The sequence below is a fragment of the Rosa chinensis genome, chromosome 7 (genome assembly GCF_002994745.2).
Source record: "Rosa chinensis cultivar Old Blush chromosome 7, RchiOBHm-V2, whole genome shotgun sequence".
Classification (NCBI taxonomy): Eukaryota; Viridiplantae; Streptophyta; class Magnoliopsida; order Rosales; family Rosaceae; genus Rosa; species Rosa chinensis.
This window is the reverse complement of record NC_037094.1, coordinates 44,733,900-44,743,701: the sequence shown is the minus strand read 5'-3', so window position 1 is coordinate 44,743,701 and position 9,802 is coordinate 44,733,900. Positions and strand designations below refer to the sequence as shown.

At 36.3% G+C, this 9,802-nt stretch overlaps 1 long non-coding RNA gene across 1 annotated transcript; it reads left to right on the top strand.

Annotated features, from left to right (window-relative positions):
- The first annotated feature begins 4,570 nt into the window (after nucleotides 1-4,570).
- On the top strand, nucleotides 4,571-7,883 carry LOC121050433. Its single transcript, XR_005802958.1, has 3 exons — nucleotides 4,571-4,820; nucleotides 5,607-5,682; nucleotides 7,514-7,883. It is a non-coding gene; the product is annotated as an uncharacterized LOC121050433 (long non-coding RNA).
- Nucleotides 7,884-9,802: the final 1,919 nt, after the last annotated feature.

Sequence of the window (9,802 nt, the reverse complement as noted above, 5' to 3'; positions counted from 1 at the left end):
ATTTCCTAAATGCACCATGACAATTACTCTCAAGTCTTAACAGATAGAAACAACTCATTCAGAATCAACTTCAAATTCAACATTTTGGAAACCTTGAAATCTACCTATCTCAGGCCCTCCAAGGCAGCCAAAGCCTCAGCCATAACAGCAGAAATAGCAAAAGAGGGTAGAAAAATTCCAGATACCATCTGTCCTTTATCATTCCCACCTATGGACCTATTCCAGCTTTGCGTGTTCTTGAGTTTGAGTCCCAAGCACCATCACAATTCACTTTAATCATGCTAGGATTTGGTGCAGAACCATTCTTCCTTTTCCAAGAATCTAAATACCAAGCCAAGATCAGCAACATTAGGAAAGAGCATAACACCAAGGAATTCAGTCACTGCAGCCTCAATTCTAAGAACCACTGTGATAGGATTAGGAGTTACATGTTCATATATGATCTCACATCTGGCTTTCCGAACTGTCCACAATGTAAATGGAACCCAACCCCATACCTCTATCTTGGAAATAAAACCAGTCGTCAAGCTTTTGTTCACTGCCAATCAACCAATCATCTAGAGTAATAATCTCCTGCAAATACGCTTTGTAACCCAAAGGAATCCCAAAGGAAACACCCACCGCCGAAGGGAAAAGAAACAATAAATGCTCAACTGATTCGGGGAACTCCTAGCATATTGGACATAGAGGAGAATTAACAACTTTCTTCAAAAACAGACCAGTCATAGCACGCATATTATTTAAACATGCTCTCCACATAAAATGCAATATTTTGGTAAAGACTTAATGTTCCATATCAATTTCCAAACTGCAGTCAATAGAATGAGAACAATAAGGGTGGAGAGAAGCCATAGTGCTAACCTCATGCAGTTGATGGTAGCCTGATCTCACAGTGAAATGATTTCTCATAAGGCCAGTCATCAGAAAAAGTTAAACAGAGTAACCAATATAGGTTTTCAATTCTTTCAACTGTGTCATTTTCTCACTTGTGGTTTTTTACCTGAGGCTTAATGCTCTTTGGTGCAACCTCGATCAATCAGACATCAAGATGCTGAGAAAATCAATGTTTCTGTTACAGATTCAGTAGAAGAATTCAAAATGATAGGAATATTAACAATCAATATTCAAAACCAATCACATGATGACATGAAGGTAATATTGTAATACCAAAAGATAGGAAACATATATCACTTTAATTTTTGTAAATAAAGCTCAAGTTCATGAATCATGATCATCGATCATTAACTAAGTATACATAAGGTTTTTTTTTTTTTTTGGGTACAATGAATAGCCTAGAAAAGAAGCAAAACCAACAGCCTAGCAAAATTGGCTAAAACTAATAACTCTAGGCCTGGCCAAGAGCAATATCAGCTATGACCTACGAGAGCTTGAGTGACTTCAGGAGCGGGTCTGGAGAAGTATAGGTAGAGTCCCAAGAATTAACCGAGCTGGACTAGGCAAGAATATGAGCAACAGATCTTCTTTCCCTGTGAATAATATGCTTCAGACAAATGAAATCAAACCTCCCTCTGGGTTCAATTTTGCATTTTGGCAGGGTTCACTTGGTGGAAACAGAAAAAGGGTCATGATAAATAACCCCATACTTGACTGTTACCATGCTGATTTCTTTGGTCTTAGGCCACTGATGATCTGCATATATATTCCTATTTCCCTTGCCAAACAATTTCTTGAAACTGAGTGTGCTTCTATCCTCATTTTCTCTGTTTGAACAAGAGTTTCTGAGTCTTGAGTGTGGTTCCTCTTTGGTTGAAGTTGGAGACTTTACATGCTTATCTTACTTTTCGTGAATTTGCTATTGTTCCAGCTTGCAACAGTCCTGCTGATATCAATCCCGAGGAATGTTTCAACACGTAAATATGCAAATTTGGCACGCCAGGATAAACATTAGCATCTCCACATTAGATTTATAAGACTGCTGAATCTAACTCCACTTTCACGTTTAAGAATACAGAGCTCATGGCAAGCTTCAAACCAGTAAATAATAATCCCCAAGCCCTTCAGCCAGCAGAACTTCTCCACTACCAATAGTGTACATGAAAGCATTAACCCATTCACCAAATCATTCCTTCCGACACCACCAGCCCCAATCAAAAAGAAAACCATGCATTTGCTTAAAAATCTCACATACACTAGCAATAAGCCAGCCATTCCAATATAAATGAGAGGGAAAATAGCTTGCATTACCCGATAGCTTTTGAAACCGGGTTGAGTATTGGCACGGTCACCCAACAGATGACACTAGTTTCCGGAGTACCCTGCCAAAAAAAACAACAACTAAGCATACACAGTCAGCGCGCAGCTTGCAACAAACAAGTATGCACAATCAATTATACAGAGAAATGCACAACACTAATAACAAGTAAAGAATGAATTGAATGAATGAAGATCAGTAAAGAGATATGGTGGTTGGATGGAGACAATCGAGGAGTTGACTGCGGCACAAGGGACATGTGTTCTTGTTCATGATCAACCACCGAACAACGCATGATTTGTGAAAGGCATGAGCGCACGGGGTTCGAATGAGATTAGAAGTCCCATCAAACTCCTCCTCCATACAAATAGTGCACTTATCCGAATCCTTCCCGGCCACAAAGCTACTAGCCATGAATTTGTCCAGAACAGTTGAACCTTCAGCAGTAGATGCAATTCTCTCAAACAGAGCATCCAAGTCAGTACTACTCGAATCAAGGTCACCGTTTTGACCAACATAATCAGTGAAGAAGATGTCGATTTCAGCACTGATGCAGAAGGGCATTGCCGCCGAACGAGTCGCAAGAGCCGAAATCTGGGGGGCCAGATCCTCATACAGAGTCGGAATCTCGGGCTTGAGGGAAGACGAGAGAGTGCCTAGATGCGCACGAAGTTGAGGGAGATCAATGAATTGGTCCAGACTAGTGAAATTCAGGTGATCAAGGAGCCCAGGATTGTGTGGACCGATTTTGCGGTGTTGAAGAATAGCAGTAAGCCCCGGAATTTGGAGTCTTTTCTGGTGAAACTTCTTCTGGCAGACCATGAGCGTGCACAGAGAATCTGGGAATAGTGGGTTTTCTGGGATTCGATTTAACGTGACTCTGATCACATGCTTTGAATCTGAGGGCACCAAAGAGAAAGAAGAACTCTCAAGCTTCACTGGGAGGGCCATTTGATCCTATTTTCCAATTGATCGAAACCCTTGGCTATCAATTTGATGGGCAAGGCAAGAATTGAGCGCACAATTATGGTTAGGGTTAGGGCAAGAAGTGAGAGCGAGAATGAAGATTGCAGAGAAATTGAGAGAGAGAGTTAGGGTTTCTGGGTAGGAAAGAAAGAGAGAGAGACCCAGGAAAGAGAGAGAGAGAGAGAGTTGAGAGAAGCAGAGAAATTGCACGCGCTTTTATAGACGGAGGAAATGAGACCGTTGCGCGTTACGGCGGTTCACGCGCTTCCATCTGCCACGCGGTTTCGCAATACGTTACTTTTTTTTATTTTTCTTTTATTTTTTTTAATTCGTTGTTAGATATATTTGAGCTGCGGGTGCATTTTGAGACTAAAATTTGTATCAACTCCCACCATAGTAGACAATGGTGAAAGGACAGGTAAATTACATTTTTCTATATACTAGCATGTTAGGATAATTAAAGGCCCTATCTAGGGTAGACCTGCTATTGTGGGAAACAATGGTCCAGGGTCATCAGCTACCTTTATTGACGAATAACTCAACAATATCACTAACATGATGGAGAAATGAGCGGTTGCCAACGCAATAAGACGAATGACTTTACTTTAAAAAGTAAAGTTAATTTATTTTTAAAAAGTAGTTTCCTCTTGTCTTCCACTTTCTTTTTCTTTTAGGACATTTTGAATTCTATTTTGATGTCTGCTCTCTAAATAAGAAGCTCTAACAAGTAATTTACAGCAATCCTGTTGTTAGGTGTTCAGGCTGTGTTGGACTAATTGGTTTTAGTTGCTCATCGTCACAACAATCCTGCTCCAGGGCGGTATCTAATCCAGCGCTTCTGGATATAGAGGTATGACACATGGAGTGTGTGAACTTCTGTGGCTGCGAAATTTACTTCGAGATTTGAGTTTTAAGCCTAAGTCAGCAATGCAATTGTACTGTGATAACAAAGCATCTATTGACATATCACATAATCCTGTACAACATGACCGAACGAAACATGTGGAAGTTGATCGACACTTCATTAAGGAAAAGATGGATGCAAAGTTAATCTCCTTTCCTTTTGTTCCAACCGAGGAGCAATTAGCGGATATACTTACCAAAGCTGTATCTAGCAAGTTGTTCCATGACTCACTAAGCAAGTTGGATCTTCGTGACATTTATGCTCCAACTTGAGGGGGAGTGTTGACTTGTGAGTCATGTTGTGTAAAACAAGTTTGCTTGCATATAATCTTGTAGAAGGAAACTTGGAGGACAAGTACACTTGGAGAACAAGTTTACTTGGAGATCAAGATGTGTAATGTAGTAGTGTAGGGCTTGTATATATAACCCCATTTACACCATTGAATCAATATGAGAAAATTCATCACTCACAAATATCTCTTCCTTTCCATTTCATATTTTGACTGAAATAGTAGGCCTGCTGCTTGCTTTCCTGAGGTGAATAAAGATGGATAAATGTTGCTTCAGATAATAAAAATGGTTTTTCCTTTTCACAAAGACGAAGGAGCTGGTGATAGTATTACTTTGAGAAATTGAGCTAACTTGAACAAATAGGAATATCCGATTGAGCTGGCACCCATTTGATCAAATTGGGGGATTTGATTGAGCAATCAAAGATCTTTGAAGGATTGAGCTCCGGGTAAGATTCTTATCGTTTATTGGTTTTAAATTTTGGTACATGCAGTTTTGGGTGGCTTTAATGAATTTGGGATCTTCAATTTTGTTTAGATTGTAAAACTCTATAATCCAAGAATACTATCAGCTTGCATAATATGATAACCATATATCTAATGTCATTATTAAGTGATAACAGTCATCGTGTCCAGCCAAGTAGAGCTCTAACATAACCTAAGGTCCAAACTTCATCTGTGATAACACAAATGTTTCAATTGAAATCATTAAAACACAAAGATGTAGACTTTATTAATTTTCATTGTAAACTACACCCTCCATTTATGTATTTGACTATTTTTGTGTTTCACTGTTAAATTTGAACAAAGAATAGCATGACTTACACATTTCTTTCAATATCACTTTAGACCTAACTGGAAACATTGGAGTTGACTTTTAGTCCAGTTTCACAATGTTAGTAACCGAAAGAAGCATTAGCTTTTCTGCTAGCCAAATCTTAATTGGAATGGAACATCTTGGCCAGTACTTGATGTTGCTTTGAAATTGTTGTTTAGTTTGGTTGGAACTGAATTAGTGTTCTATTTATATCTAGAAATGGTTAAGTCATAACTCATAAACAAGTATATAAAGGCAACAATATCTCACAAAAATCAATTTGAAACGGTTTTTATATATTTGCATTCTGTTTGTAAGATAACTTGCCATCAATCATAATTATATGTGATAACTGAGATTTGTCTTAGTGTCGGATGTTATGTGTCTATTGTTTATATACATGCTTCATTTTATGCAGTGTGATTGTGGAATCCCTGAAGGTGGTTAGCTTGCAAGGATTTGCCTCAATTTTGGAGCCTAACCTCTGCAAAATTGTGAGTCAAATTTTGATTATTTACTGATTATAGTTGAATTTTGGTCAAGACTAGATGCCGTTAGATGAATCTCTTCAATATGTTTATCAATTCAGTGAAGCATCATGTTGCTTTTAATAGTTCTGTTATTCAAATACTCATGTCATTCATTCATCAAAATCATGTAATGGAATCACTTTAATGAAATTTTTCTGGAATTATATTCTGTAAGGGCTTGTATTTTTTTTCTTTCTCTATATAGAGATTTAGAGACAAACCTTCAAGGGCTGAAGCAAGATCGCAAACCTGTTGGGTTTCACTTTCTCTATGCAGACCTTTGGGGTGTATTAGAACACAGAAGGTCCTAAAATTCTTGAGTTTAGTTATGGTCTAAACTCAGTAGTCAGATTGGTTTAGGTGGATTTAATTGTTTTGTACCACAGAGGTAGTAAGTGTGTGTTTGGGAATGTCTCTGAAATGAAAGTGCTTTTGGGTTTAATGTCAAATGAATTTGGAATATGTTATCTGCATTGTTTTCCTCGCTTTGAACATTATCAATTGTGATTTAATTCCAGTGCTTTGATCATGTGATCAGTTTATATGTGTGACATTCGAATAGGCCATGCTTTGCTTCTCACACTCTTTATGACTCTGTGATCATAAACAAAGTATATAGTAAATATACTCCATCATGATCATGATTTCCTTATTTAGGCTTTCATTTCAGGAATCTGCATTTTTTGTCTCACAATTTTGAGGGTTTGATGAGTTGAGAAAATTAGGGGTTTTAGGAATTTTGTGTTTTGTTGGGTTTATACATATAATGGTTAGAAGAAGCGTGACGTGATTCTTGCTAGACAAATCCGCATCTTTTCTGACTTCAATTTGTATCATCAGTTGATTCCTTCTTTCTTCTATAGTTGCATTGAGAGAGTCGGTTTTTTTTTTCCATCTGTTTGCTTTTGATTTTTTGCTATTTTTTTTTTCAACTTTAATTTGCTCTATTTTTTTTTGTGTTTACCACCTTTTCTGATTGGCTTTAACCTGTTAATGTAAAGAAATTTAGATGGTAAAAATAGACTGCGAGTGTTTTTGGTAGTACTGAGTGATATATGTCACATGGATTTATTTTTGCATGTAATGCTGTATCCAATGCTGTAGTGAATGATAATGTGGGAATTAAATAAGCAAAGAAATTTGATTATCAGTTAATTAAGATAGTTGTTTTTTGTGGGCATTTCTCAAGGATTGTTGGGATCGCAGTGATTTAGTGTTGTAACTGGTTGAAGTTTTTGATGGTACTTAAATTCCATAAGCAGTTGAATATAATAGTTTTGATGATAGTTAAATTCCAGAAACCCACCTTTGTTTCTGTTTTTGGTCTTCATAATCAATTGAATATAATAGTTTTTGATGATAGTTAAATTCCAAAAACCCACCTTTGTTTCTGTTTTTAGTCTAGAACCATCTTGCTGCCAATTGTTAATTGCAGCTGAACTGCTGCAAAGAGTTTGGTCTGCAATGAAAGGCCTTCGAAATTGCAGTCCAATTAAACATGAAGGAAGATGCTGTCATGTTTATACAGAATCTTTTTGCTCAGTCTCTTACATGCATGTCCAACGTCTTTCAAGTAGGATTCCAGCGTCCTCATGTTTCTTACTCTTAATTGAAATTTGGAAACAAAAGCACGGTTTGTGTTGATGGTATAGATTTTAATTTTGACCTGTTGAAGACTTTACATTTAATGGCAATATGCTAATCATGTTTTTCATTATTCTCATGTCTCAGTTTTCTATTTAATGTTCACTTCTGTTTTTTTTTTTTCTTTTTTTTTTTTCCCCTTAATTGGCAGCAAGATGGTTTCAGACTGACTGTTTCCAAACTTCACAAATAGGTTGGCATCACTACACCAAAAATCTTATCAGAGAACGGTAGAAAACCGTTGTGAGATTTGGAGGGCTACCGTTGTAGACCGAGCCGTTGTCTGATGAAAATTCAGACAACGGTAGAACACAGTTGTGTAAGAAACACATAGACAACAGGTATGTGTTATAACTGTTGTGTGATAGCTTGGCAGCTGGCTCGGCATATTCCAAGCGCAGCTGCACACAGGGGCGGAGCCACATGGGGACCCAGTGGGTCCCGTGCCCCACTGACTTATATATTTTTTTTCAATTTCTGTACATGAAAACTTGCTTAAATAATCTAGAGTATGTTAATATTAGCACTAACCAACTCAGTGTAGTGGTAAGGTGTGCATTGGTTTTGTAATTGGTCCCAAGTTCGAGTCATGGATGCAGGAAATGTTACTTTTTTCAATTTTTTTTTTTGCCTTTTGAGAACAATAATACAATTTTTCCTTATAGTTTTAAAAGTTAAAAATAAATTATGTCTCCTTAATGAAAAATTATCTAATATCTAAAGCTATAAAGTTTATTAATAAAATATGTAATTTAGAGAAAAATATTTATATTACCTTAATTTTATTTTACTTATTATTTTTTATTAAAATTTTGGTATATATTTAAATTCTAATTTTGTGCCCCATTTAATAAGAAATTCTGGCTCCGCCACTGGCTGCACAGCAGTTGAGGCACTGTCTTCAGACAACAGTGCCAGTTTTAAGCTGTTGTATGTTAAACGTGTCAGACAACATATTTTTATTTTGTCTGTTGTCTGATTGATCTTCAAACTTCAGTTCTTGTACTATATCTGTTGTGTGATTAACTTTAGGACAACAGAGTTCAATTGATTCTGTTGTGTGATTAACTTTTACGACAACAGAGTTCAATTAATTCTGTTGTGTGATTAACTTTTAGGATAACAGAATTCAATTAATTATGTTGTCTGAGTATAAATTAGAAGACATTGATTTGTTAAAAACCGATGTGTGATATGATTGATTACAATGTGTTTTTGTCCTATTTTTGTTACTGATCATTGTGTAATCAGAATTAGGCAAAATTAATGCTCCATTATTACCTAAATAATGGTATGTCTAGATCGTTGATCAATTGGAAAGAAAACACATTGCAAATGCTCAAATGAGTAATCAAACCTATTCCATATATCTCTTAATGTTAAAAGCATTTCCCAAAAGCTGATACAACTACGTAAAACATGCCACATATAGAGTTTGTGCAGGAACTTGGTTTCAATAGCCAACATTGATACAAACTCTTGTCTTCCCACTATTCCAGGAACTAGTCTATGCAGCCATGGTGTCAAAGTCTGATTGATCTTCAAACTTCAGTTCTTGGACTATATCTGTTGTGTGATTAACTTTAGGACAACAGAGTTCAATTGATTCTGTTGTGTGATTAACTTTTACGACAACAGAGTTCAATTAATTCTGTTGTGTGATTAACTTTTAGGATAACAGAATTCAATTAATTCTGTTGTCTGAGTATAAATTAGAAGACACTGATTTGTTAAAAACCGATGTGTGATATGATTGATTACAATGTGTTTTTGTCCTATTTTTGTTACTTGATCATTGTGTAATCAGAATTAGGCAAAATTAATGCTCCATTATTACCTAAATAATGGTACGTCTAGATCGTTGATCAATTGGAAAGAAAACACATTGCAAATGCTCAAATGAGTAATCAAACCTATTCCATATATCTCTTAATGTTAAAAGCATTTCCCAAAAGCTGATACAACTACGTAAAACATGCCACATATAGAGTTTGTGTAGGAACTTAGTTTCAATAGCCAACATATTGATACAAACTCTTGTCTTCCCACTATTCCAGGAACTAGTCTCTGCAGCCATGGTGTCAAACCTTTAAAGTTGAAGCAAGTGGTTTGCAATTTCTGTCCAAATGTCCAACCAAAGACACCTCAGCCAAAAAAGCTAGTCCAGAACCTATACACAAACAAATAAGCTTCAGAAAGTTGAAATTCCTTTCTATCAATCAGAACACAACCTTCTGCATGCCATCCAAAAGTGCATATATCCAATTGTTATGCTTATGATTTAAATATTGAAAGTTGCAAGTCAAGTTGTCCAAATAGAAGTCATATACATCTCTGAGCTGTCTAGTAGTCATTTGCTACACTCTTAATATGATTTAATAGATACATGCTAATATATACCAACCAATGTTACTTACAAACTTCGAATCGATATAGTGAT